The following is a 26,310-nucleotide window of genomic DNA, read 5'->3' on the forward strand; positions in this document are numbered from 1 at the left end:
AGAACCTTTACAATGTATTATTAATAAAGTGCATTTTGTTCAGTTGTTTTTCAATTTTGTCCAACACTTCTTGACCACATTCGCCATTTTCTTGGCGAAGACAATGGATTGGTTTGCCATTTCCTTCTCCAGGTCTTTTTATAAAGAAACTAAGGTAAACAGTGTTAAGCGACTTACCCAGGATCACATAATGAGTCTTCCTGACTCATTTTAAGTCTAACACTCATCCATTATCTCACCTAGTTGTCCCGTTAAAAAGCATTACATCTTACTAAACAGCTTTGTGGAGTTGGAGTACATAAACATATCGGAGCCTGGTATATCATCCTAACTGAGAAGTTTAACAGCCAAGTACCCCAACTTTAGCCCAGATGCCTGCTTCTAGAGCAGGCATTTTGCCTGAACCACTTATCAGCAGCCTTCAGCTAATTTGCTGATGTGATGGCATGCCTGTCAACAGCAAAATATTGATTCTTCAGGCTTTTGCAATGAGTTCCCTAAAAAGATTTCATGAACTTATTCATAGATTGATAATAAAATTGTTTTTTCTAAGTTTTCCCAAGGAATTTCCCTAGCCTTAATATTGCATTGGCTGGAGGAAGGATAGATTATATATATATATATATATATATATATATATATATATTTTCCTTCAGCAGCTCCAGTGTTGACTTATAATTTCTTGTGATTTGATGTGTTGGGGAAAACATTTTGAGGAATAAAGTATAGAGTTTTAAGCCTGGTAAGATTATGCATCATAACATTAAATTTTTTAACAGTGAGAAAGTATTTGCTGAATAAATGATGAACCAGAGAGTTTTTACATCCATTCTCTTAATGCATTGAGAAAATCATTGATTGCTTTCACCAAAATTTTTTAAAATTTATATATGTACACAAAATACACATGAATATATATGCATATGTATATAGACATATAGACATTTTACATGCACACATTTATACCTATACATAAATAAATATGTGTGTATTTGTATTTATGTATATGTATAATGCAATATGTCCTGGCAGAGCTCAGTCATGAGGGCCAGAGATTTCTGATTTATCCCAAGATCTCCCCTCAATGCTTTAAATATGCTTTTCCCTATATTTTCTTTTTCTTAAGTATTTTTTCTGCCCTTCACAAGTATGTGTGCTCAGAACTTTCACTAAATAGCCACATTCATTCATTTTTCTTCACCATGTGCAGTGAGATGATAGAGGACAAAAATCTCTGTCTACTTCTCCCTTGAAGGGTGAGCAAAGAGAAATCCCTTCTCTCAGCTTCTTCAGATATAAATTTGGTGGGATTTGGAAAGAAGTGTCTTAGAGAAATGATCTTTTGGAATTGGAAGAACTCTTAGGAGATTGAATTACATGCATGGTGAATGAAAAGAAGGATAGGGAATTTAGATAGTTTGGGGTTCAATGATACAATTCTTTGTGGCTGACAGTGAAATCTTAAAAATGGCATTTGTTCTTGTAGAGGATGTAGGAAAATTCAGACATCAATACTCTTTTAGTGGAGTTGTAAACTGATCCAACCACTCTAGAGAGCAATTTGGATATATGTCCACAGGAGAATCAAATTATGCAAATCCTTTGATCCGCAATAGCACTAGTAGATCTGTATTTAAAAGAGATCAATAAAAAAGGAAAAGGACCTACCTTAGTCTTTTCTAATAGCTGGTTGGTAGTAAAAAAAAAAAAAAAATTAAATAAATAATTGGAAATTGAGGGGATATTCATCAGTTGGGGAATGATTGAACAGCTTGAGGTATATACATGTAATGGATTACTATTGTGATATAAGAAATGATAGCAGGAAGTTTTCAGAAAAACCTGGAAAGACTTAGATGAACTCATGTTGAGTAAAGTGAACAGAACCAGAAAAAGATACACAGTAACAACAACATTGTGCAAAGAGCCTTCTCCATATATATATATATATATATATATATATATATATATATATATATATATATATATTTTTTTTTTTTTTTTTTCTGCTTTCCAATCCTCCCATTCTAAACTTTAGTGAAAAGCTGGAGTAAAAGGGGCAAGTTTGATAGAGAATAAGTCAGTCAGCCAAGAACTTATTAAGGGCTTACTCCCCCCCCACATGTCACTTCCCCTTCTTTGTCCCACCAATCAAGTCAGCACAGAATAGCTGGGGAGGGTCAGCCTCCAAACAAGTTAATAGAGAATGGTCCAATTGGCAATTAGTCTCACGTGCTCCATTATCCAAGTGCATTTGCTCAGTTCTAGCCCTTTACAATGGAGGGTCATTTGGTCATCTCTCCTAGACCAAGAACAATCATGGTGGCCAAAAAAGAGGAAAGAAGAGTGTTCAAAAAGATGACAGTCAACACTGATTGATTGGTTAACAATTTTTTTTTTTTTTTTGCTGAGGCAATTGGAGTTAAGTGACTTGCCCAGGATCACACAACTAGGAAGTGTTAAGTGTCTGAGACCAGTTTTGAACTCAGGTCCTCCTGACTTCAGGGCTGGTGCTCTATCCACTGTACTACTTAGCTGCCCCAATTGATTAACAATTAATGAGAAAATGAATAATTACAATGAGGAACTAGAGCTGAACTTTGATTATGTCATGTATTTATGTTCTTCCCAGCCTTGTACAATCTAGTCAAAGAATTTGTATCCTACCCAAGCCTAAGCAGAACAGAGTGACTGCCTTACCTGGGTAGGTCTGAACAAGAAAGTTAGTTCAATCTCATTATCAGCAATGTCCTTCATGGTATTGAATTTTTACAATCAGGACATTTTTTTTTTTTTAAAGATAGGGAATTCTGGATCTCCTCAAGTCATTGGTTATTAATCATTTTCTCTTACTAGTGAAATAACTTGTACAAGTCCAGAGATAGTATTGAAGTCAAGTTCTGAAATTAGGCTCTACCACTGTAAATCCAGCTCCCTCCATTCCATTACAGTGCCTATTCTTCCCTTGAAAGGCAAATATAGAGTTTCTCTTTTCCATTGTTCTAAAAGACACATCACAGAAACTTTGGGTGCCTGAAGGAAAGAATCAAACCAAATAGTCTATGCTTTTGGATATATTTGTATCATTTATATATTTCCCTAAGAAATTTAACAAATTAATTAATGGAAAGTATGATAATAGCATAGAGGAGCAGAGTATATTTTCATGTCAATACAGAATTGTAGACACAGAAATGAAATCCATGGTTCTTTGCTAACCAACACACACATATTCTAGAAAAATAAATGAGAAAAAATATTTATTCATTTGAATTTTTAACTGACTAAAATACGTTTTCATAAAGCTCAGGAAGCTTTAAAGTAGTTGATCAGTAAACATTTATTTAAACACCTATGTGCATGGTACTGAGTTAAGTGCTGGGGACACAAGAAGAGAAAAAATACAGAACTTGCCTTCTAGGAGATTACAATCTAATGGGGAAGCAAAAAGTAAATAATTATTTAGAAAAAAAAGAAACAGAATAAATGGGAAATAATTAAGAGGAAAGGCACTTGAGTTAAAAGGGATTGGGAAGTGTCCTTTCTCACTTATTGTATTAGTTACGAACATTTCTGCTTGGTTTTCAAGACTTTCTGCAAACATTTTATTCCTATTACTTCATAATATATTCATTTTATTTTCATACCCCTCACCTCCACTACCCCACCCCTGCTCCCCACCACTACTATTTAAAAATTTATCAAGTGTTGGAGATGCTTGTTTAGTTCTGCTTAAGCCCAGAAGATAGAATTAAAAACAATGGGTAAAAAGTGGCAGGCACATGGATTTAGGAATATTGTAATGAAAATATTTCCTAGCATTTAGAACTATCCCAAAGTTGAATGTATTGTTCCCAAAGCATCTGGAGGACTTCAAGATGAGCCTGGCGATTCAACCTTAAGCAGATATGTACAGTTAAAATTTTATTTAACAACCAGTTCTCTGGACTGAAATGCATAAATAACATACTTAAATTTAATCTCATAAACATTTTCTTCATTTTAAAAAAATCTATACTCTCAAAAAAACTTCCATTAAATCAGGGCCTGATTTATAGGACTTGTCATTTTCTGAGATATAAATGCTCACTCTGAAAATTAAAAAAATAGGTGCTCAAAAACCTGCACATTCCTTCCTATAGAAGGGATTGTTAATGAAGGATGGATTGAATGAAATATGAATTGAAGTATGAATTTTATTGTTGTGTAGTCATCTTTCAATCGTATCTGACTATTGGTGACCCCATTTAGGGTTTTCGAGGCAGAGATACTATAGTAGTTTACCATTTTCTGTCCCAGTTCAGTTTACAGATGAGGAAACTGAGGCAAAGAAACTTAAACGATTTTTCCTGGGACACATAGCTAGTAAGTGTTTGAGACTAGATTTAAACTCAGGAAGATGAGTCTTCCAGACTCCAGGCCAGGTTATCTATTTAACCTAATTGCTCACTCAAGATTACTCCCCACACTTAAATTCTATGACACTGGGATTCTGTAAATACCGAAATAAATTTGCAAACATTTACTTGGCTTTGTAGCTGTCCCTAAATTGATAAGAGACCGGAAAGAAATCTTTTCCACATGATTAGAACTTCATTTTGCCCTCTTTGTTTTATAGTATCTTAAAACAGTCTACATGCTCTAGTACAGATCTTCCACAACATTGTTGATTGATATTCAGAGAGCTTCCTAGCTAAGTATTTGAGCCTAGGAGTTATGGTTTTGCATGGGTTTATTTTCCATTTTGCAATTTTATTGAAGTTACTACTCGTCTCAAGTAGTTTCTTTGCTGATTCCCTAAAATCCACCAGGTTATCAACAAATGGAGCCAGTTTGGCCTCCTATTTTCTTACTTTTATAGTTTTAGTTTTTTTCAAAAATAGCTAAGTGTTAAAAAAAAAAAAAGCATGGAATGGACAATTGAGCAAAATATTCATTTCTATTTAAGCAAACTCACATAGAATACATACCTTAGACAGCTTTACATTAGATTATTGTCTTGAAACATCTGTTCCTTCTAGATTAAGACAATGTAAGTTTGGGAAATGATTTGAAAGCATAATCATACATCAAGATCAACAGTTTCAATATAAATTGCTATCATGCTGTAAAAATTCTATAATAGTTTCCAGTGCTGTAAACAAAGTAGCAAGATGTTTTGTATATGGTGAGAACAAATGTCAAATGTTAGTGCTGTGCAAAGAGTACTTTGAAAATATTAACTTTCATTTTCTATCATTATGAACCCTTTCTCCAAAAGATAGATATAATAGTATTTTGCATTAAAATGGCACTTTTCTTTCCAAAGAACACTCACTCTTCTTATCCCATTTATTCTCACATCATCCTAGTCAGGTAGGTTAACATCATTCCCTATTTGTTAGTTGGAAAAATCAAGATATATAAAGATTAAATAACCTTGCTGAAGTCCTATTTTGAGAACCTGTCAAAGCTATGACTTTACAAAAGTTTCTAGTGCTTTAATTATATAATAAATGGCTCAGCAGCAACAGCATCAGGTTGACATAGAGATTATTAACAGGTATTATTAAAGGCAATTCCCAAGTTAAGCAGGTTAATACCTTCTCTATAGTTTATATTCTTTAAATAATTTGTAATAGTATTTTATTTTTCCAAATAAAAGCAAAGATAGTTTTCAACATTCACCTTTGCAAAACCTTGGGCTCCCGATTTTTCTTCCTCTCTTTTCCCATTTTCTTTTCCCCAAGACAGCAAGCAATCCAATATAGGTTAAACATATTCAATTCTTCCAATTTCTGTCATCTTGGCTAATCTGAGAAGTGTGAAATGGTACCTCAGAGTTGTCTTAATTTGCATTTCTTTAAACAATAGTGATCTAGAGTATTTTTTCATGTGACTAGAAATGGTTTTAATTTCTTCATCTGAAAATTATCTATTCATATCTTTGAACCATTTATCAATTGGGGAATGGTTTGTATTCTTATAAATTTGATACAATCCTTTATATAGTTTAGAAATGAGGCCTTTATCAAAAACATTGGCTGTAAATTCCTCTACTCAAACTTTCTGTTTCCCTTCTAATCTTGGCTGCATTGGTTTTGTTTGTACAAGAACTTTAATGTAATCAAAATTATCTATTTTGTATTTCATAATGTGCTTTAGTTCTTTGACCACACATTCCTATCTTCTTTACCAATCTGAGAGGTAGACTATCCTTTATTCTCCTAATTTGCTTATAGCATCATACTTTATGTTTAAATAACGAACTCATTCTAAGTTTATCTTGGTATAGAGTATTAGATGTTAGCCAATGCTTAGTTTCTGCCATGCTAGTTTCCAATTTTCTGAGTAATTTTTGTCAACTGGTGACTTCTTATCCCAGAACCTGAAATCTTCAGATTTATCAAGCACTGGATTACTATAGCCATTTAAAATTGTGTCTTGTGAACCTAATATATTTCACTGATCCATTGCTCTATTTTTTAGTCAGTACCAGATGGTTTTGATGACTGCAGCTTTATAATATAATTTTAGGTCTGGTACATGTAGCTTAAATTTAAAGAGTGGCCCAGGCTCTACCTTGAACATAAAAAAAACATAAGTCACTCACTTGTCCAGGATCACAAAGATAGAGCTTGAACCCCAGTCTTTCTGGATTCTAAGCCAGACCACTATACAATATTCCATATTGTCATTTATTCTCAGAATTATTCCAATTTATATAGTTTTACATGTTACCAAGGTTTAAGTTGTCCTCCCAACAAGCCTGTGAATTAGAGAATGTAAGTATTATTATTTCCCTTAAATACATAAGGAGTAAGACTCAAAGATTTGGATTTCTGTACCATAATTTAAAATACAGGACTAATTGGCATCTTTTCAGAAAGCCTTTTCCAATTCTACTTAATTCTAGCATCTTCCTTCTGTTGATTATTTCCCATTTTTCCTAAATATAATTTGCTTTCTATGTATATGTTTGAATATATTATTCTGTAAGCTACTTGAGGTCAGGGCTTTTTAAAAATTTTTTTCTTATAACTTTTTATTGACAGCACATATTTATAGGTAATTTTTCAGCAATGACCCTTGTAACCACTTCTGTTCCAACTTTTCCTTTCCCTCCCTTCACCCTCTCCCCTAGATGTCAGACAGTCTCATACATGTTAAATGCGTTAAAAAAGTATATCTTAAATACAATATATGTGCACATATTTATACAGTTCTTTTGTTGCACAGGAAAAATTGGGTTTAGATAGGTAAAAAATAACCTGGGAAGAAAGGAAAAAATTCAAGCAGTTCACATTTATTTCCCAGTATTCTTTCTCTGGGTGTAGTTGGTTCTGTTCATCACTTATCATTTGGAACTGAATTGGATCTTCTCATTCCAAAGATAGCCACTTCCATCAGAATTGATCCTCATGCAGTATTGTTGTTGAAGTGTAGAATGATCTCCTGGTTCTGCTCATTTCACTTAGCATCAATTCATGTAAGTATCTCCAATCCTTTCTGTATTCATCCTGCTGGTCATTTCTTACAGAACAATAATATTCCATAATATTCATATACCACAATTTACCCAGTCATTCTCCAATTGATGGGCATCCATTCAACTTCCAGTTTCTGGCCACTACAAAAAGGGCTGCCACAAATATTTTGGCACATACAGGTCCCTTTCCCTTCTTTAATATTTCTTTGGGATATAAGCCCAATAGTAACACTGCTGGATCAAAGTGTATGCACAGTTTGATAACTTTTTGAGCATAGTTCCAAATTGCTCTCCAGAATGGCTGGATTCTTTCACAACTCTACCAACAATGCATCAGTGTCCCAGTTTTCCCTCAGCCCCTCCAACATTCACCATTATCTTTTCCTGTCATCTTAGCCAATCTGACAGGTGTGTAGTGGAATCTCAGAGTTGTCTTAATTTTCATTTCTCTGATCAATAGTGATTTGAAACACCCTTTCATATGAGTTGAAATAGTTTCAATTTTATCATCTGAAAATTGTATGTTCATATCCTTTGACCATTTATTAATTGGAGAATGGCTTGATTTCTTGTAAATTAGAGTTAATTCTCTATATATTTTGGAAATGAGGCCTTTATCAAAATTGGTGAGAAATTTTTTCTCCCTCTTTTTGTATCCTCAGCAGTTAGCATGATGCCTGTTACATAATAGTTCTTGAGAATTATTGATGGATTGATTGAATAGAGTGCATTAACAAGGATGAATAAAATGTAATTGTCTATGTTTTTTTTAATTCTAATAAAAAGCATTAAAGGAGTAGAGAACCTCCTATGTATTTACATCAAGGTAGATATTATAGACTACTCAATATTTAGAAAGGAAAATTAACAATAGAGACATCCAAAAATTCAAGGGAGACAAAATAAAAACAAAGAACAAGTAACAAAGTCTACATACTCAAATAAGTATGGGTAATCAGCATGGGGATCTAGATTTCCTAAATGAAAATGTGAGAAGGTAGTTGATAAATCAGTCAATTGAGAAAGCAAGTAATCAACAATTTTTTATTAGTAGCCTACTAAGAGCCAAATATCAGAAACTGCTAAGTACAGGATGTGAAAAAATAAAAATAAAACAATCCTGTATTCTGTCAGGGAGTCAATATAGATATGGATATAGATATGTGTGCATATATGTAGGGATATATTTATATGTATTTATGTACATATAGGTCACAGCTAGATAGCACAGTGAATAGAGTGGTGCCCCTAGTCAGGAAGATTCATTTTCCCGAATTCAAATCCATCCTCAGACACTTATTAGTGGTGTGATCCTGAGCAAGTCACTTAATCCAGTTGCCTCAGTTTTCTCATCTGTAAAATGATCTGGAGAAGAAAATGGCAAACCGTTCCAGTTTTTCTGCCAAGAGAACCCCAAATAGGGTCACAAAAGAATTGAAAACAATTGAAAAATAATGGAACAATAAAAACAATATGCATCTATATTTATCTATATGTATACATACACACACACACACACACACACACACACACACACATATAGGTATAGTTCAAACCCTGACACATCCTGTGTGATCCAGTGCAAGTCATTTAACATAACTTTTGGGTCTCCATTTCCTTAATTATAAAAGAAAGTGGATTGGAATGACCCTTCTTCCATAATCTGTATCAGGTATATCAAGTATATGTTGAAATTAATTCCAGGAATATAACTCTAAAATAATATACCTTATTTAAAAGACACAGGTCCCAAAATCTTAATGTAGTTTGAAGTTACTGTAGTTTGTCAAACTATTAGAAGTTAAAACTGCAATAAGACTTTTGAGACATCCTGATTAAGAAAATATGCTTGTCTGAGGAAATTTAGGAAACAGAAATGAAGATGGGAGGGGAGAGAATCATACTAGAAAATATTTGCTTGAAAACTTGTGGATGTAGAAACAGAAACAATATTTCCATTGAGGCCTTGCCATAGACCAGCTGGACAAAGAGATGAAACAGATTAGAATTTGGGAAACAAATTATAAGCCTGTTATAGAGGCACTGCGTGGTAGTAATGGGGAACTTCAATTTTAAGAATATCTGCTGGAGCACTCTCTCCCTCTCCCCACCCCCACCTCTCTCTGTCTCTGTCAGTCTCTCTGTGTGTCTGTCTATTTCTCTGTCTGTCTCTCTTTCCTTCTCTTTGTCCCTCTTTTTCTTTCTCCCTCTCTACTCCCCCTTCCCTCTCTGTCTCTCTTTCTTCTCTCTGGCCAAAACAGAAGAGCTAATGATTGTCTGAGGTGCTTTAATGGTCATTTATCTTTTCAGAGCTAGGGAAATAAATAGGATGATTCTCTGTTCTAAATATTATTCTCACCACAGAGGAAAATCTTTTCCAAAATGTAAAGAATGAGAAACCCATGGGATAGAGAAGAAGGAGAAAGCCAGGCACAGTCTGCAATGAGATTAAATTTAAGAATGGCAAATTTCAAAATATTCAGAAAAAGAATAGGCAGGATTCAAAAGATTAAAATTAATTAAAATTAGAGGAAGTGGACTCTGAGGTGTAGGAAAGCTTTCAAGGGTGAAATTTTGAAGACACACACAAAAAAGCTAATTCCAATAAGCAGAAATGTAGGAATTGTCTGAAAAAAAATCAGACATGCAGCAACCAATGTAGCCTTAAAAGAAATGTACATCTATTTTTTCAGTTATAATATCAAAAGAATGTTACAGATATAACTTATTAAGATTTTAACATATTAAGTTGATTCACTTTCTCATATTATTGTCATAAAAGCTAATATGGGCAATGGTGCAGTGATAGTTAAATACAAAAATGTGGAATAGTCCTATAAGAATATTGTTAGGAATACTAAAGTTCAGAATGATCTATGACTGTTATTTTTAATAGGTTTTTGTTTTCGTGACAGGCTTTGTTTTTTGTTTTTGTTTTGTTTTCTTCCCCAAATTGGAGAGATAAAGAAAGATCACAGAAAGGATAGGAAGAATGCTTTTTGAATAATAAGAGAGGAAAAACTATTTAATAGGAGTTAATTCCAAGTTAAAGGAAGAAATAGGAAAATAGCATCAAACTTCATTGATAGGTTCAAACAGTCACAAGACCCAGGTAAACAATGTGCTAAAAAATAATTGTCAGAAGTAATGACTAAGCCAATGATAATAATCTTTGCAAGACAATAAAGAACAAGAAAAGACCTATGAGAATGGAGAAGAGAAAATCTCCATTATCCAGAAGGGAAGAAAATTTAGTCTGCAATTTAGATAAGTAGCTTGACTTTTATTTCTGGAAAAATTTAAGAATTTATTATTAAAGAATGGTTAATGAGCATCTAGAAAAGGAAACCATGATCTCAAAGAGCGATTATGGTTTCATGAACATATCATACAAGACTAACTTTATTTCCTTTTTTTTTTCATAAAGTTACTCCTTTAGGAGGCTATTCCATTACTGAATAAGCATTTGAAGAGGTCTCTCATTCTCTTCTTATATAAAAGATAGAGACCTATTTGTGAGTAGAACTGCTTTAATGGATGGAACCAGAGAGCAATAATTAATAAATATGTGTTGGTTTACAGAAATATTGGTAGTGAAATAACCCAGAGAAATGTTCTTAGCTATGTGCTATTTGATATTTTAATCAATGGCATGGACAAATGGATAAATATCCTTTATCAAGTGGTCACAATAGAAAATTGAGAGTGAAAGCTTACATGTTGGATAATAGGCTCAGAATCAAATTTTAAAAAGAAAAAAAACAAACAACAAACCAACCTCTGACAGGCTAAAAGATGGTTGAAACTCAAGATAAGGTTAGACAGCAGTTCATTCAAAAAAAATGTGAGGGTTTTAGTGGCCAGCAAAGTCAACATTAGTCAATACTGTAATATGGCAGCTCAAGAAGTGATTGATATTCTATATTAAGATAAGCACAGTTCCCAGACTGAAATGATAGACCAATACTCCTTAGACTACAACTAGAATTCTAGCTTCCATTCTTGATGATGTATTTGAGGAAGACCATTGACAAAGTCGATCATATCCATAAAGAATGGCCAAGAGAGTAAGAAAAATGGAAACCATGACATATGAAGATCAACAGAAGTAACTAGAGCTATTATAACTGGGGAAAGAGAAGATTTAAAGGGTACAAATTGGATCTTTTCAAGTTTCTGAAAGACTGACACTTGAAAATACTTGTCTTACTTGTTATGACCAGAAATAGAGAAATTGTTTTTGATTTGGTTGAGGAGTGGGTAGAAAAAAAAAAATTATACCAAGACAACTATGAGATAGTTGAAAGAATGGTGGATTTGGAAGTATATAAAACTATATCTGTATGTTATGTCTATGTAAATTATTTGCATCCACATTGATGTATAAATGTACCTCATAAAGAGGAATGAATAAATACTTCTAGAGTCCCTTCTATCTATCTTTCTCCAAGGGAGATTTTGATTCCTCTCAGTTCCACAACAAACATACATATTAAATAGCAAATAAACACAATTCTCCAAATTGATAGCAAACAGAAATAAGAAAAATAAATGTAAAGATGACAATATCCCAGACAATATATAGAGTGAATAAATTCTCCCAATGGAAGTGAGATATTTAAGCTCAACTAACAGAGTCCCAGAACTGTGGGATAAACTCCCAAAAGTTTATGGTACAATAAGCTTAGAATGCAAACATAAATACAGTCCCAACTAATTTACATGTCAGCCTTTTCTCAGAGTCTTTCTTTCCTTTAAAGACATCTTTCTGCAAAGATTCTAAAATTATGTGTCATTTCTCTTGAAGTTGGAAGGCAAATGACCAAGATCACTCTTTCCCAAATTCACACCAACTCTAACCTTCATATAGCCAGAATGAATAATTAATCTCCATCAATAAAGGGAGTCATATAAATGGACTTTGAACTAGGGTTACATTCAAACATATACATACAAGCATGCACTTTTGCACATCTTGAGAGGCAGTGAGTTAACTCTTATTTAAGACCTCTTAAGTGCAGATTAGAAGACCAATTATTATGTATGCACTAATGTACTAGGTATGCATCCTTGTGAATCTATTAAATGAGTTACATGATCTCTTTGGGCCTATACAACTCTGACAATCTATGATTCTCTTGATTTGCCCATACCTATAGATTTTATAAATATCAAAAGCAGAATTCAATCAGGTTTTTTGGCTCCAGTTTCAGAGTGATTTGGTTCCCATACCTACCCAAATATATGGAAGCTTATTATAAATCTATTACATATTTGAGGTTTCAGTGCTCAACAATTTGATTTTCTTAAAACTTCACTCTGCTATTCAAGTATTATATCCTTAGAGGAAATTAGAAAGTTTTCACAGAACATTTCAAGAGGGAAGTACGACTTCATTGAGTTCAGGATGATGTTTTCTGTATATTATCTTCCATATTTTCAAAATCAAAACTCACGACAGATAATTTGGCAAATGTATACCTTTACAAAATCTTGTTAAAATGAAACTAGTTTTTGAAATTTGAATTATCTTGGGGTAAAGCCAAGATAGTGGAGAGGACACATGCTGCATTCTGAGCTCCCTTCTACCCTCACTTACTAATTGCCTAATTCAGCCTCAAAAATAGTGCTTGATTGACTGGTAAAATCTATGAATATTGGGAGTACAACAAATTACCAGCTGAAGATAACTTCGCCTGAAAAGGGTTGTCTTGATCAAGCAGGAGGAGGTCAACACAGGTAGGGAGGCAGAACACAGAGGCTAGCCCACTGAGTGGATGGGGCAGAGGTGGTCTCCCTAGGTGTAGAATTTGCAGGGAGGACTCTACCACAGGTTAGCTGCTCTACTTTGATTTGATTGCAAAGCATAGATCAGCAGAGAAGTTACACAAATGCCAAAGGTAGAATGTACTCCAAAACACCAGAATTTAACAGGACCTGGCCACATCCATGGTCATCATGGACCACAGTGCAGCTTCGCAGTTGCAGTCAGTCTGAAGCGAAGGGCTCTGCCTAAGGCAGTTATACTTTTGCTTTTCAGCTGCTTGTCCCAGGGCAGCCTCTGTTCTGCACAGTGGTGCTCTTCCCAGGGCAGTAGCACTTCTGCTATGTGGGGCTCTTCCCAGGGTAGTCACACTTCCAGCATAGCAGGGGCTCTTTCCAGGGCAGTAACATTTCCTCAGCAGTGTGGCAGCTCTTTGAAGCCAGTTCACTGGACAGGTAATGTTCATTTATCCCTGTTCTGTAGAGGAAACAGAGAACCTCCTTGCCCTGAAGGCAGACCCTAAGGCAGGGGTTCTCAAACTACACTTGGACATTTAAGTGGCCCTCTGGGTTATGGCACATGGACTGAGGGGCGGAGTCAGGGTGTGAGCTTTTGTTTTTACTATAGTCTGGCCCTCCAACAGTCTGAGGGATAGTGAACTGGCTCCCTATTTTAAAAGTTTGAGGACCACTGCCCTAAGGGCTTTTAAAAATAGTAGAAAAACCAAGTGAGCTCTAACTCTAGATAGCTTCTATACAGAAAGCAAGCAGATTTCCAACCCTGAGGAGACTAATAGCAGACAATCTCCAGACAAAACCCTAAAGTGGGATATGACCTGGTCCCCATCACACAAGGCTCTCCTAGAAGAAATTAGGAAAGATGTTAAAAGAGAGCTAGAAGAAAAATGGGGAAAGGAAAGGGAAGCTCTGCAAGAAAGTATGGCCAAAAGCATATAGCTCATTAAAAGAAAGATTTGATAAAGTGGGGGGGAAAAACAACTTCCTGATATGTGAAATGAAAAAGATAAAGAACTCACAAGAAAACAAAATCAGTGAATTGAAAAAAAAAAAAAAAAAAAAGAACTCCCAGTAAAGTAGGATTTGTGAATTGGAAAAAGAAAATAACTCAGTAAAAAAAAAGTGAAATAAAAAAAATTCCATAGAGCAAAACAACTCATTTAAAAACTCACTTGGACATATACAAAAAGAAGTTTAAAAAGTTAATGAAGAAAATAACTTAATAAAAATCAGAACTGAGCAAATAGAAATGAACAATTCATTGAGACAGCAAGAATCAGTCAAACAAAACCAAAAAAAAAAAAAAAAAAAAAAAGAAAAAATGTTAAATATCTAATTGGAAAAACAACAGACCTGGAAAATCAATCTAGAAGGGATATTCTGAGGATTATTGGGATTCCTGAAGATTATGATGGAGAAAAAAAAAAGAAAGCTTAGACACTATTTTACAGGAAATCATCAAAGACAACTGTCCAGATGTAATAGAATCAGAAGGTAAAATAGGCATTGAAAGAGACCCCAAAATAAAAACTCCAAGGAATATTATGGCTAAATTTCAGAACCATCACACTAAGGAAAAAATATGACAAGTAGCCAGGAAAAAAAAAATTCAAATACTGAGTAGCTACAATAAGGATCACTCAGGCTCTAATAGCTTCCACATTAAAGAATCAAAGGGCCTGGAATATGATATTCCATAAGGCAAAAGAACTTGGAATGCAGCCATGAATAAACTACCCAGCGAAGCTGAGCATTTTCTTCCAGGGAAGAAGATGGATGTTCAATGAAATAAGTGAATTCCATTTATTTCTAATGAAAAAAACAGAGCTAAACAAAAAATTTGACCTCCAAATATAGGACTCAAGAGAAGCATAAAAGATAAAAGGAACTCTTAAGAACTGTATTTCTGTTACAGGCATACATTAAAAAGTGCGTGTATAATTTGATTTTCCTGTTATACATATATATCTATATCTATCTATCTATCTATATCTATATATATCTATGTCTATATCTATCTATCTATATATAGATAGATATAGATATAGATATAGAAGTAGAAGTGGAAAGGGGACTGTATCAGAAAAAGGGAAAAGGGGAGATTAAAAAGAAGGAAAATACATGCCACAAAGAGGCAAAGAAAACCTATCATATCTGAGGAAATTAAGGGAGGGGAAGGAGCACTGTGAATCTTACTCTCATCAGATTTGGCTCAAAGAGAAAATATTAGATATATTTGGTTTACAGAGAAACTTCTCTCACCTCATTAAAAAGTGGGAGAGGAAAGGGGAAAAGGAAAAGAGTAGGCTAAATAGAAGGGAATATAGAAAAATAAGGAAAAGGTATAAGAAAGGGAGAGGGAGTTCGTGGGGGCAGAGCCAAGATGGCGGAGAAGATACACACTACTCTGTGAACGTCCTTACTCCCTCACAACCAATTAGATAAATCAAGCTCAGAAATAGCGCTGGACTGATAGATACCACAAGGACTGGAAGCACAACTTACCAGCTGAAGAGAATCTGGAGTTTCAACAGAAAAGGTCAGTTCCCAGGGGAGGAAGAAGAGAGGCCAGCACAGATGGCTGGGTGCTAGCACACTGCACTGATCGCGCTTGGAAGGGCTCTGGGATCAGAGAAGCCACTGAGATAAAGAAATTTGGCACAGGCTGTTAGCTCTTCTCTGCTTATAATACAGCAGTTCAGAAGAGAAATCTAAACCACTTTAAAAATTCAAAGATAGATTGGATCTTCCCAGATCCTGGGGTGACTCAGCAGATCTAGGCTCAGTGGGTATGGCCCCTAGCTCTCACCTGTGACTAGTTAAGAGATTGAGAAGTGGGCTGATACGGCCCAAGGCAACACACATTGCCTAGCTCAGCTGAAGGCTGTGGAAATCAGCCCCGGAAGCCCCAGAGAAGCGGAACCTTTGAACTAGGGACCACAGTTTCTGGCAGACACTTCCAGTTTGAGCGCAGAGGCTTTTCACGTCACCTGCTGCAGACATCCACGCCCCACCGGGATGCATAGGCTAGGCTTTGTGTCGCCTTTACTGTTCAGTCTCAAACCTCAGGGAAGCCACTAGAACACAGCACCCTCAAAGTACAGCAGTGCTGATCACCTCTGAGGCACTTCCAAGGAGGGGGTGGGGAACTCTCTCCCAGAGCTCTCTCTTAGCTCAGGCGCAGGAGCCGCTGCATCCATCCAGTCTGGGAGGAAGCTGGTAAAGAAATAAATAAATAATTTCCTACCCCAGCGACAGACCCCAAAAGATTTTTTTAAGTATGAGCAAAAAAGCAAGAAAAACTATAGATTCCTTCTACACAGAGAAAGAGCGGGTATCCAACCCCGAGGAAGTTAACAGCAGAGAGTCAGCAGATAACAACCTAAAGGGGAATGATTCCTGTCCCCCATCACATAACTCTCTCCTCAAAGAGACTATTAAAAAGCTAAGAGAGTTGGAAGAAAAATGAGGAAAGGAAAGGGAAGCTATGATAGGGAATAACAACGTCCTGAAATTGGAGTTGGAAAAAATAAAGAATTCACCGGAGAAGCAGGGAAACAAAATTTGTGAACTAGAAAAGGTTAAAAAATCACAGGAAAGTAGGATTTCTGAATTGGAAAAGATAAAAAAAGTCTCAAGAAAATAGAATTTCTGAATTGGAAAAAGAAAATAATTCTCAAAAAAAATTAGGGAAATGGAAAAAAATTCAATAGAGTAAAATAATTCATTTAAAAATGAAATTGGGCATTTACAAAAAGAACTTAAAACTGTGAAAGAAGAAAATAACTCCTTAAAAGTCAGGATGGAACAAATAGAAATGAATGATTCACAGAGAACCCAAGAATCAGTCAAACAAAACAAAAAAAAAAAAAAATGAGAAGCTGGAGAATAACATCAAATACTTACTGGGAAAATCTATAGACCTGGAAAATAGATCTAGGAGAGATAATCTGCGGATCATTGGACTTCCAGAAAACTATGACCAAAAAAAGAGCCTAGATTCTATTTTACAGGAAATTATCAAAGAGAACTGTCCAGAGACAATAGAAACAGAAGGGAAAGTAGATATGGAAAGAATTCATCGAACTCCTTCTGAAATAGACCCTAAAAAAAGAACACCACGGAATATTGTGGCTAAGCTGCAGAATTACCACACAAAGGAGAAAATCCTGCAAGCAGCTAGAAAAAAACAATTTAAATACCAAGGTGCCACAATAAGGGTCACTCAAGATCTGGCTGCCTCCACATTAAAAGACAGAAGGGCCTGGAACCTGATATTCCATAAGGCAAAAGATCAAGGACTGCAACCAAGAATGAACTACCCAGCTAAGTTTAGCATCTTTTTCCATGGAAGAAGATGGTCATTCAATGAAATAGAGGAATTCTATATGTTTCTAAGAAAAAAACCAGACTTAAACAAAAAATTTGATCTACATCCACAAGACTGAAGAGAAACAGAAAAAAGGTACACAGAACCCTTGAGAACTGTAACTCTGTTGTGGGTATATAAAAAGTACTCATGGATAATTTGATTTTACTAATATAAAAGAAAAAAGAGGGGTGTAGTAAAGGGAAGGAGGTCGTTTCAGAAAAAGGGGAAGGAATGATAAAAAGAAGGAAACTACATCCCAGGAAGAGGCATAGAAAATACACCATATCTGAGGGAATTTAGTAAGGGGGAGAATCATTGTGTGAATCTTACTCTCATCAGAAGAGGCTCAAAGAGTAAATAATTGACATATTTGTTTTTCAGAGAATTTTCTCTCACCTCATTAAAAGGGGGGAGAGGAAAAGGGAAAAGGAAAAGGAGAATAAGTGAAGGGAATTGGAGGGAGGGGGGAGGGATACTAAAAAAAGGGAGGGCTGCGCATCACAAGGGGGGTCTATAAATTAAATATCAGGGAAGGGGATAAGGGGGGTCAAGGAAAAAAGCATAATCTGGGGATAATATGATGGCAGAAAATACAGAATTAGTAATTTTAACTGTAAATGTGATGAACGCTCCCATCAAATGGAGACGGATAGCAGATTGGATCAAAAAGCAGAACCCTACAATATGTTGTCTGCAGGAAACACACTTAAAGCAGGGAGATACATATAGAGTAAAGGTAAAAGGTTGGAACAGAGCCTATTATGCTTCAGGTAAAGCCAAAAAAGCAGGAATAGCTATCCTTATCTCAGATCAAGCAAAAGCAGAAGTTGCTCTAGTTAAAAAGATAAGGAAGGAAACTATATCCTGCTGAAAGGTAGCATAAATAATGAAGCCATATCAATACTAAACATATATGCACCAAGTGGTATAGCATCTAACTTTCTAAAGGAAAAGTTAAGAGAATTGCAAGAAGAAATAGACAGTAAAACTATAATAGTGGGAGATCTCAACCTTGCACTCTCAGAATTAGACAAATCAAACCACAAAACAAATAATAAAGAAATTAAAAAAGTGAATAGAACATTGGAAAAACTAGGTATGATAGACCTTTGGAGAAAACTGAATGGCAATAGAAAGGAATATACTTTCTTCTCAGCAGTTTATGGATCCTATACAAAAATAGACCATATATTAGGACATAAAGATCTCAAAATTAAATGTAGGAAGGCAGAAATAATAAATGCCTTCTTCTCAGATCACAATGCAACAAAAGCTACATTCAGTAAAAAGTTAGGGGTAAATAGACCAAAAAGTAATTGGAAAATGAACAATCTCATCTTAAAGAATGACTGGGTGAAACAGCAAATTATAGAAACAACTAATAATTTCACCCAAGATAATGACAATGATGAGACATCATACCAAAATCTGTGGGATGCAGCTAAAGAAGTAATAAGGGGAAATTTTATATCTTTAGAAGCTTTTTTGAAGAAAATAGAGACAGAGAAAATTAACGAATTGGCCTACAACTTAAAAAGCTAGAAAAAGACCAAATTAAAAATCCCCAACCAAAAATTAAACTTGAAATACAAAAATTAAAAGGAGACATCAATAATATTTAAAGTAAAAAACTATTGAATTAATAAATAAAACAAAGAGTTGGTTTTATGAAAAAGCCAATAAAATAGATAAACCTTTGGTAAATTTGATCAGAAAAAAGAAAGAGGACAATCAAATTGTTAGTCTTACAAATGAAAAGGGGGATCTTTCCACCAATGAAGAGCAAATTAGAGAAATAATAAGGAGTTACTTTGCCCAACTTTATGCCAATAAATTTGATTACTTAAGTGAAATGGATGACTTCCTCCAAAAATATAGGCTCCCTAGATTAACAGAGGAGGAGATAAATTGCTTAAATAGTCCCATTTCAGAAAAAGAAATAGAATAAGCTATTAATCAACTCCCCAGGAAAAAATCCCCAGGACCAGATGGATTCACATGTGAAATCTACCAAACATTTAAAGAAAAATTAGCCCCAATGTTATATAAATTATTTGAAAAAATAGGGGATGAAGGAGTCCTACCAAACTCCTTTTACGACACAGACATGGTACTGACACCTAAACCAGGTCGATCGAAAACTGAGAAAGAAAATTATAGACCAATTTCCTTAATGAATATTGATGCTAAAATCTTAAATAAGACTTCAGAAAATCATCTCCAGGATAATACACTATGATCAAGTAGGATTTATTCCAGGAATGCAGGGCTGGTTTAATATGAGGAAAACTATTAATATAATTGACCATATTAATAATCAAATTAATAAGAACCATATGATCATCTCAATAGATGCAGAAAAAGCATTTGACAAAATCCAACATCCATTCCTACTAAAAACTCTTGAGAGTATAGGAATAAATGGACTATTCCTTAGAATAATCAGGAGCATATATTTAAGACCGTCAGTAAGCATAATATGCAATAGAAATAAACTGCAACCTTTCCCAGTAAGATCAGGAGTGAAACAAGGTTGCCCACTATCACCATTACTATTCAATATAGTACTAGAAACGCTAGCCTCGGCAATAAGAGCCGAGAAAGAGATTCAAGGAATTAGAGTAGGAAATGAGGAAATCAAACTATCACTCTTTGCAGATGACATGATGGTATACCTAGAGGACCCCAAAGACTCTGCTAAAAAGCTACTAGAAATAATTCAAAATTTCAGCAAAGTGGCAGGATACAAAATAAATCCACATAAATCCTCAGCATTTTTATATATCACTAACAAAATGCAACAGCAAGAGATACAGAGAGAAATTCCATTCCAAACAAATGTTGAGAGTATAAAGTATTTGGGAATCCATCTACCAAAGAAAAGTCAGGAATTATATGAGAAAAATTACAAAACACTTGCCACAAAAATAAAGTCAGATTTAAATAATTGGAAAGACATTCAGTGCTCTTGGATAGCCGGGCGAATATAATAAAGATGACAATACTCCCCAAACTAATCTATTTATTTAGTGCTATACCAATCAGACTCCCAAGAAACTATTTCAATGACCTAGAAAAAATAACAACAAAATTCATATGGAAGAATAAAAGGTCGAGAATTGCAAGGGAACTAATGAAAAAAAACTCAGAGGAAGGTGGTCTAAGTGTACCTGATCTAAAGCTATATTATATAGCAGCAGTCACCAAAACCATTTGGTATTGGCTAAGAAATAGACTGGTAGATCAGTGGAACAGATTAGATACAAAGGACAAAAAACGGTACATCTATAGCAATCTAATCTTTGACAAACCCAAAGATACCAACATTAGGGATAAAAATTCATTATTTGGAAAAAACTGTTGGGAAAACTAGAAATTAATATGGCAGAAATTAGATATGGATCCACACTTAACACCATATACCAAGATAAGATCAAAATGGGTCCATGATTTAGGCATAAAGAGTGAGATCATAAATAGATTAGAGGAACAGAGGATAGTCTACCTCTCAGACTTGTGGAGGAAGAAGGAATTTATGACCAGAGGAGAACTAGAGATCATTATTGATCACAAAATAGAAGATTTTGATTACATCAAACTGAAAATTTTCTGTTCAAACAATACTAATGCAAACAAGATTAGAAGGGAAGTAACAAATTGGGAAAATATTTTTAAAAGGAAAGGTTCTGACAAAGGTCTCATTTCCAAAATATATAGAGAACTGACCCTAATTTATAAGAAACCGAACCATTCTCCAGTTGATAAATGGTCAAAGGATATGAACAGACAATTCTCAGATGAAGAAATTGAAACTATTTCTACTCATATGAAAGTGTTCCAAATCACTACTGATCAGAGAAATGCAAATTAAGACAACTCTGAGATACCACTGCACACCTGTCAGATTGGCTAAGATGACAGGAACAAATAATGATGAATGTTGGAGGGGATGTGGGAAAACTGGGACACTAATACATTGCTGGTGGAGTTGTGAAAGAATCCAGCCATTCTGGAGAGCAATTTGGAACTATGCCCAAAAAGTTATCAAACTGTGCATACCCTTTGACCCAGCAGTACTACTACTGGGCTTATATCCCAAAGAAATACTAAAGAGCGGAAAGAGACCTGTATGTGCCAAAATGTTTGTGGCAGCTCTTTTTGTTGTAGCTAGAAACTGGAAGATGAATGGATGTCCATCAGTTGGAGAATGGTTGGGTAAATTATGGTATATGAAGGTTATGGAATATTACTGCTCTGTAAGAAATGACCAGCAGGAGGAATACAGAGAAGCTTGGAGAGACTTACATCAACTGATGCTGAGTGAAATGAGCAGAACCAGAAGATCACTGTACACTTCAACAACAACACTGTATGAGGATGTATTCTGATGGAAGTGGAAATCTTCAACATAAAGAAGAGCCAACTCACTTCCAGTTGATCAATGATGGACAGAGGTAGCTACACCCAGAGAAGAAACAATGGGAAGTGAATGTAAATTGTTAGCACTAATATCTGTCTGCCCAGGTTACATGTACCTTCAGAATCTAATGCTTATTGTGCAACAAGAAAATGGTATTTACACACATGTATTGTATCTAGGTTATATTGTAACACATGTAAAATGTATGGGACTGCCTGTCATCGGGGGGAGGGAGTAGAGGGAGAGGAGGGATAATTTGGAAAAATGAATACAAGGGATAATATTATAAAATATATAATATAAAAAATAAACTTTAATGTTCTTTCAAAAAAAAAAAAAAAAGAAAGGGAGAGGGAGTCAAATGGGGTGGGAGGGATTCTAAAGAGGGAGAGTTGTATGAGGCAAGTGATGCCTATAAGTTTAATACTGGGGAAGAGGGTAAGGGGAAAAGGAAAAGAAAAGTATAATCTCTGGAAATACAGAATTAATCGTTTTAACCATAAATATGAATGGGATGAACTTTCCCATAAAGCAGAGGCAGATAGCAGACTGGATCAAAAGCCAGAATATTACAATATGTTGTTTGCAGGAAACATATTTAAAATGGTACATACAGAGTAAAGGTAAAAGGCTGGAGCATAATCTATTATGCTTCAGAAGAAGTAAAAAAGCAGGGGTTGCCATCCTTATCTCAGATCAAGCAAAAGCAAAAATTGATCTAATTAAAAGAGATAAGTAAGGAAACTATAACTTGCTAAAGTGTAGCATAGACAATGAAGCAATATCAATACTAAACATATATGCAACAAGTGGTATAGCATCTAAATTCCTAAAGGAGAAGTTAAGAGGGTCGCAAGAAGAAATGGACAGCAAAAGTATAATAGTGGCAGATCTCAATCTTGAACTCTCAGAATTAAATAAATTAAACCACAAAACAAATAAGAAAGAAATTAAAAAGGTAAATAGAATATTAGAAAAATTAGGTATCATAAATCTTTGGAGAAGACTGAATGGAGAGAGAAAGGAGTATACTTTCTTCTCAGCAGTTCATGGAACCTATACAAAAATTGACCATATATTAGGACATAAAGACCTCAAAATTAAATGCAGGAAGACAGAAATAGTAAATACATTCTTTTCAGATCATGATTCAATAAAAATAATAAAAAATTAATAAAATTGAAAGTTAAAAATCTATTGAATTAATAAATACAACTAATAGTTGGTTTTATGAAAAAAAACCAACAAAATAGATAAATCTTTGGTAAATTTGATTAGAAAAATGAAAGAGAAAAATCAAATTGTTAGTCTTTTTTTTTTCCCCCTGAGGCTGGAGTTTAGTGACTTGCCCAGGGTCACACAGCTAGGAAGTGTTAAGTGTCTGAGACAGATTTGAACTCAGGTCCTCCTGAATTCAGGGCTGGTGCTCTATCCACTGCGCCACCTAGCTGCCCCTAAATTGTTAGTCTTAAAATGAAAAGGGAGAACTTTTCACCAATGAAGAGGAAATTAGAGCAATAATTAGGAGTTACTTTGTCCAACTTTATGTCAATAAATTTGATAACCTAAGTGAAATATATGACTACCTTCAAAATTATGGGCTGTCCAGATTAACAGAGGAAGAAGTAAATTGCTTAAATAGTCCCATTTCAGAAAAAAGAAATAGAACAAGCTATTAATCACCTCCCTAAGAAATAATACCCAGGGCCAAATGGAATTACATGTGAATTCTATCAAACATTTAAAGAATAATTAACTCCAATGTTATATAAACTATTTGAAAAAATAGGGAATGAAGGACTCCTACCGAATTCCTTTTATGACACAGACATATTATTGATACCTAAACCAGGTATGTTGAAAACAGAGAAAGAAAATTATAGACTGATCTCCCTAATGAATATTAATGCAAAAATCTTAAATAAATATTAGCAAAAAGATTACAGAAAATCATCCCAGGATAATAAACCATAACCCAGTAGGATTTATACCAGGAATGCAGGGTTGGTTCAATGTTAGGAAAACTATTAGTATAATTGACTATATCAACAACCAAATTAACAAAAAACATATCATCTCAATAGATGCAGAAAAAGCATTTTATAAAATCCAACATCCATTTCTATTAAAAACACTTTAGAGTATAGGAATAAATTGACTTTCCCTTAAAATAGTTAGTGGCATCTATTTAAAACCATTAGTAAGCATCATATATAATGGGGATAAACTGGAACCATTCCCAATAAGATCAAGAGTGAAACAATGTTGCCCACTATCACCAGTAATATTCAATATTGTATTAGAAATACTAGTTTCAGCAACAAGAGTGGAGAAAGAGATTAAAGGAATTAGAGTAGGTAATGAGGAAACCAAATTATCACTCTTTGCAGATGATATGATGGTATACATAGAAAACCCCAGAGATTCTAATAAAAAGCTTTTAAAAATAATCCAGAACCTCAACAAAGCTGCAGAATACAATATAAACCCACATAAATCATCAGCATTCTTATATATCACTAACAAAATCCAACAATTAGAAATACAGAGAAATTCCATTTAAAGTAACTGCTGGTAGTATAAAATACTTGGGAATCTATCTGCCAAGGGAAAGTCAGGAATTATATGAGCAGTACTACAAAACACTTTCCATACAAATAAAGTCAGATCTAACCAATTGGAAAAATATTAAGTGCTCTTGGATAGGTTGAGTGAATATAATAAAGATGACAATACTACCTAATCTAATCTATTTATTTAGTGCTATCCCAATCAGACTCCTGCCAAAAATTATTTTAATGACCTAGAAAAAAACAACAAAATTTATCTGGAAGAACAAAAGTTCAAGACTTTCAAGGGAACTAATGAAAAAAAAAATCAAATGAAGGTGGCTTAGGTGTATCAGATATAAAACTGCATTATAAAGCAGTGGTCACCAATACCACTTAATATTGGTTAAGAAATATACTAGTTGATCAGTGGAATAGATTAGGTTCACAGGACAAACTAGTCAATAACTTTAATAATCTAGTGTTTGACAAACTCAACAACCCCAGCTTTTGGGATAAGAATTCACTGTTTGACAAAAACTGCTGGGAAAATTGGAAATTAGTATGGCAGAAATTGACCCACACTTAACACAGTACACCAAGATAAGGTCAAAATAGGTTCATGATTTAGGCATAAAAATGAGATTATAGATAAAGTAGAAGAACACAGGACCAACAGGGAAAAGTTGGGTGTGGGAGAGAGAAAAAATTACTAAAAATTTTAGGAAGAAGAAAGCTCAAAAACTATGAAAATAAAGATAAATCAATAAAACAGTAACCACAAAAGGAATATGAATATTTGATCAGGTAAACATGTTCAGTCATCTATTAAAAAATTCTGCAAAACAAAAGAAAATGATCCAACACTTGGTAAGACTTAACAAGAAGAACCACAACCTGCTGTTCCAGAATTGTTCAAAAGAGAAATGAGAATTATGAGAGTAGAATTTATATTGCATACAGCAAAAATAGTGGGTAGAATAGAAAAATTGTTCTTTGCAATGGCATGTCTCACTAAAGAAACAAACAAAAGAATAAAAAGGCCCTCTACAGAGCAGAAGTCAAAATAAAATATCTGAGTCTACAAGTTCTCCACAGTCTCCTGGAATTGTGACTCTATAGGGATTATCATAGTTATAGGTTACAATATTATATTTTATGTATTTGTCAATTCATGTATGATGTTTAAGTGTGCATATATACATGGAATTTCTAAACAGATAGAAAGATGGCTTGAAGTAGTAGGGCTCTTCCTTTACACAGTTAAATTTTCTTGAAAAAATTTATGCACTTTGTCTCTTCTTTCTTCTTATTCAGATATCAACTTTTTTGCAGTCTAGCATCCAAACTCATCATTCAGCTGAAACTACTTTCTCCAGTTACCAATTATCTCTTAATTGTCAAATTAGCTGGTCATTTCTAAGTACTTATCCTTTTTGACCTCTTTGATGATTTGATGATCCACATTCTCCTCCTTGCTATTCTTCTCTAGGTTTTCATGTTATTTTACAATCATCTGTCCCTGCAGTCTTTTTACTTGTATGATCACCCTTTTCTGTTTTCTTTCTTGGTTTATCATCTATATCATTCTCCCAACAATGGCTGTTCAGCATAACACTGTTATTCTTTCACTTTTCTATACTTTTGGTGAAATCATCCGATCCCATTAATTTAATCATTGCCCATATACAGATCTCTATTTTCAGACCTAGTCTTTCAA

Source organism: Sminthopsis crassicaudata, chromosome 3 (genome assembly GCF_048593235.1).
Source record: "Sminthopsis crassicaudata isolate SCR6 chromosome 3, ASM4859323v1, whole genome shotgun sequence".
Classification (NCBI taxonomy): domain Eukaryota; kingdom Metazoa; phylum Chordata; class Mammalia; order Dasyuromorphia; family Dasyuridae; genus Sminthopsis; species Sminthopsis crassicaudata.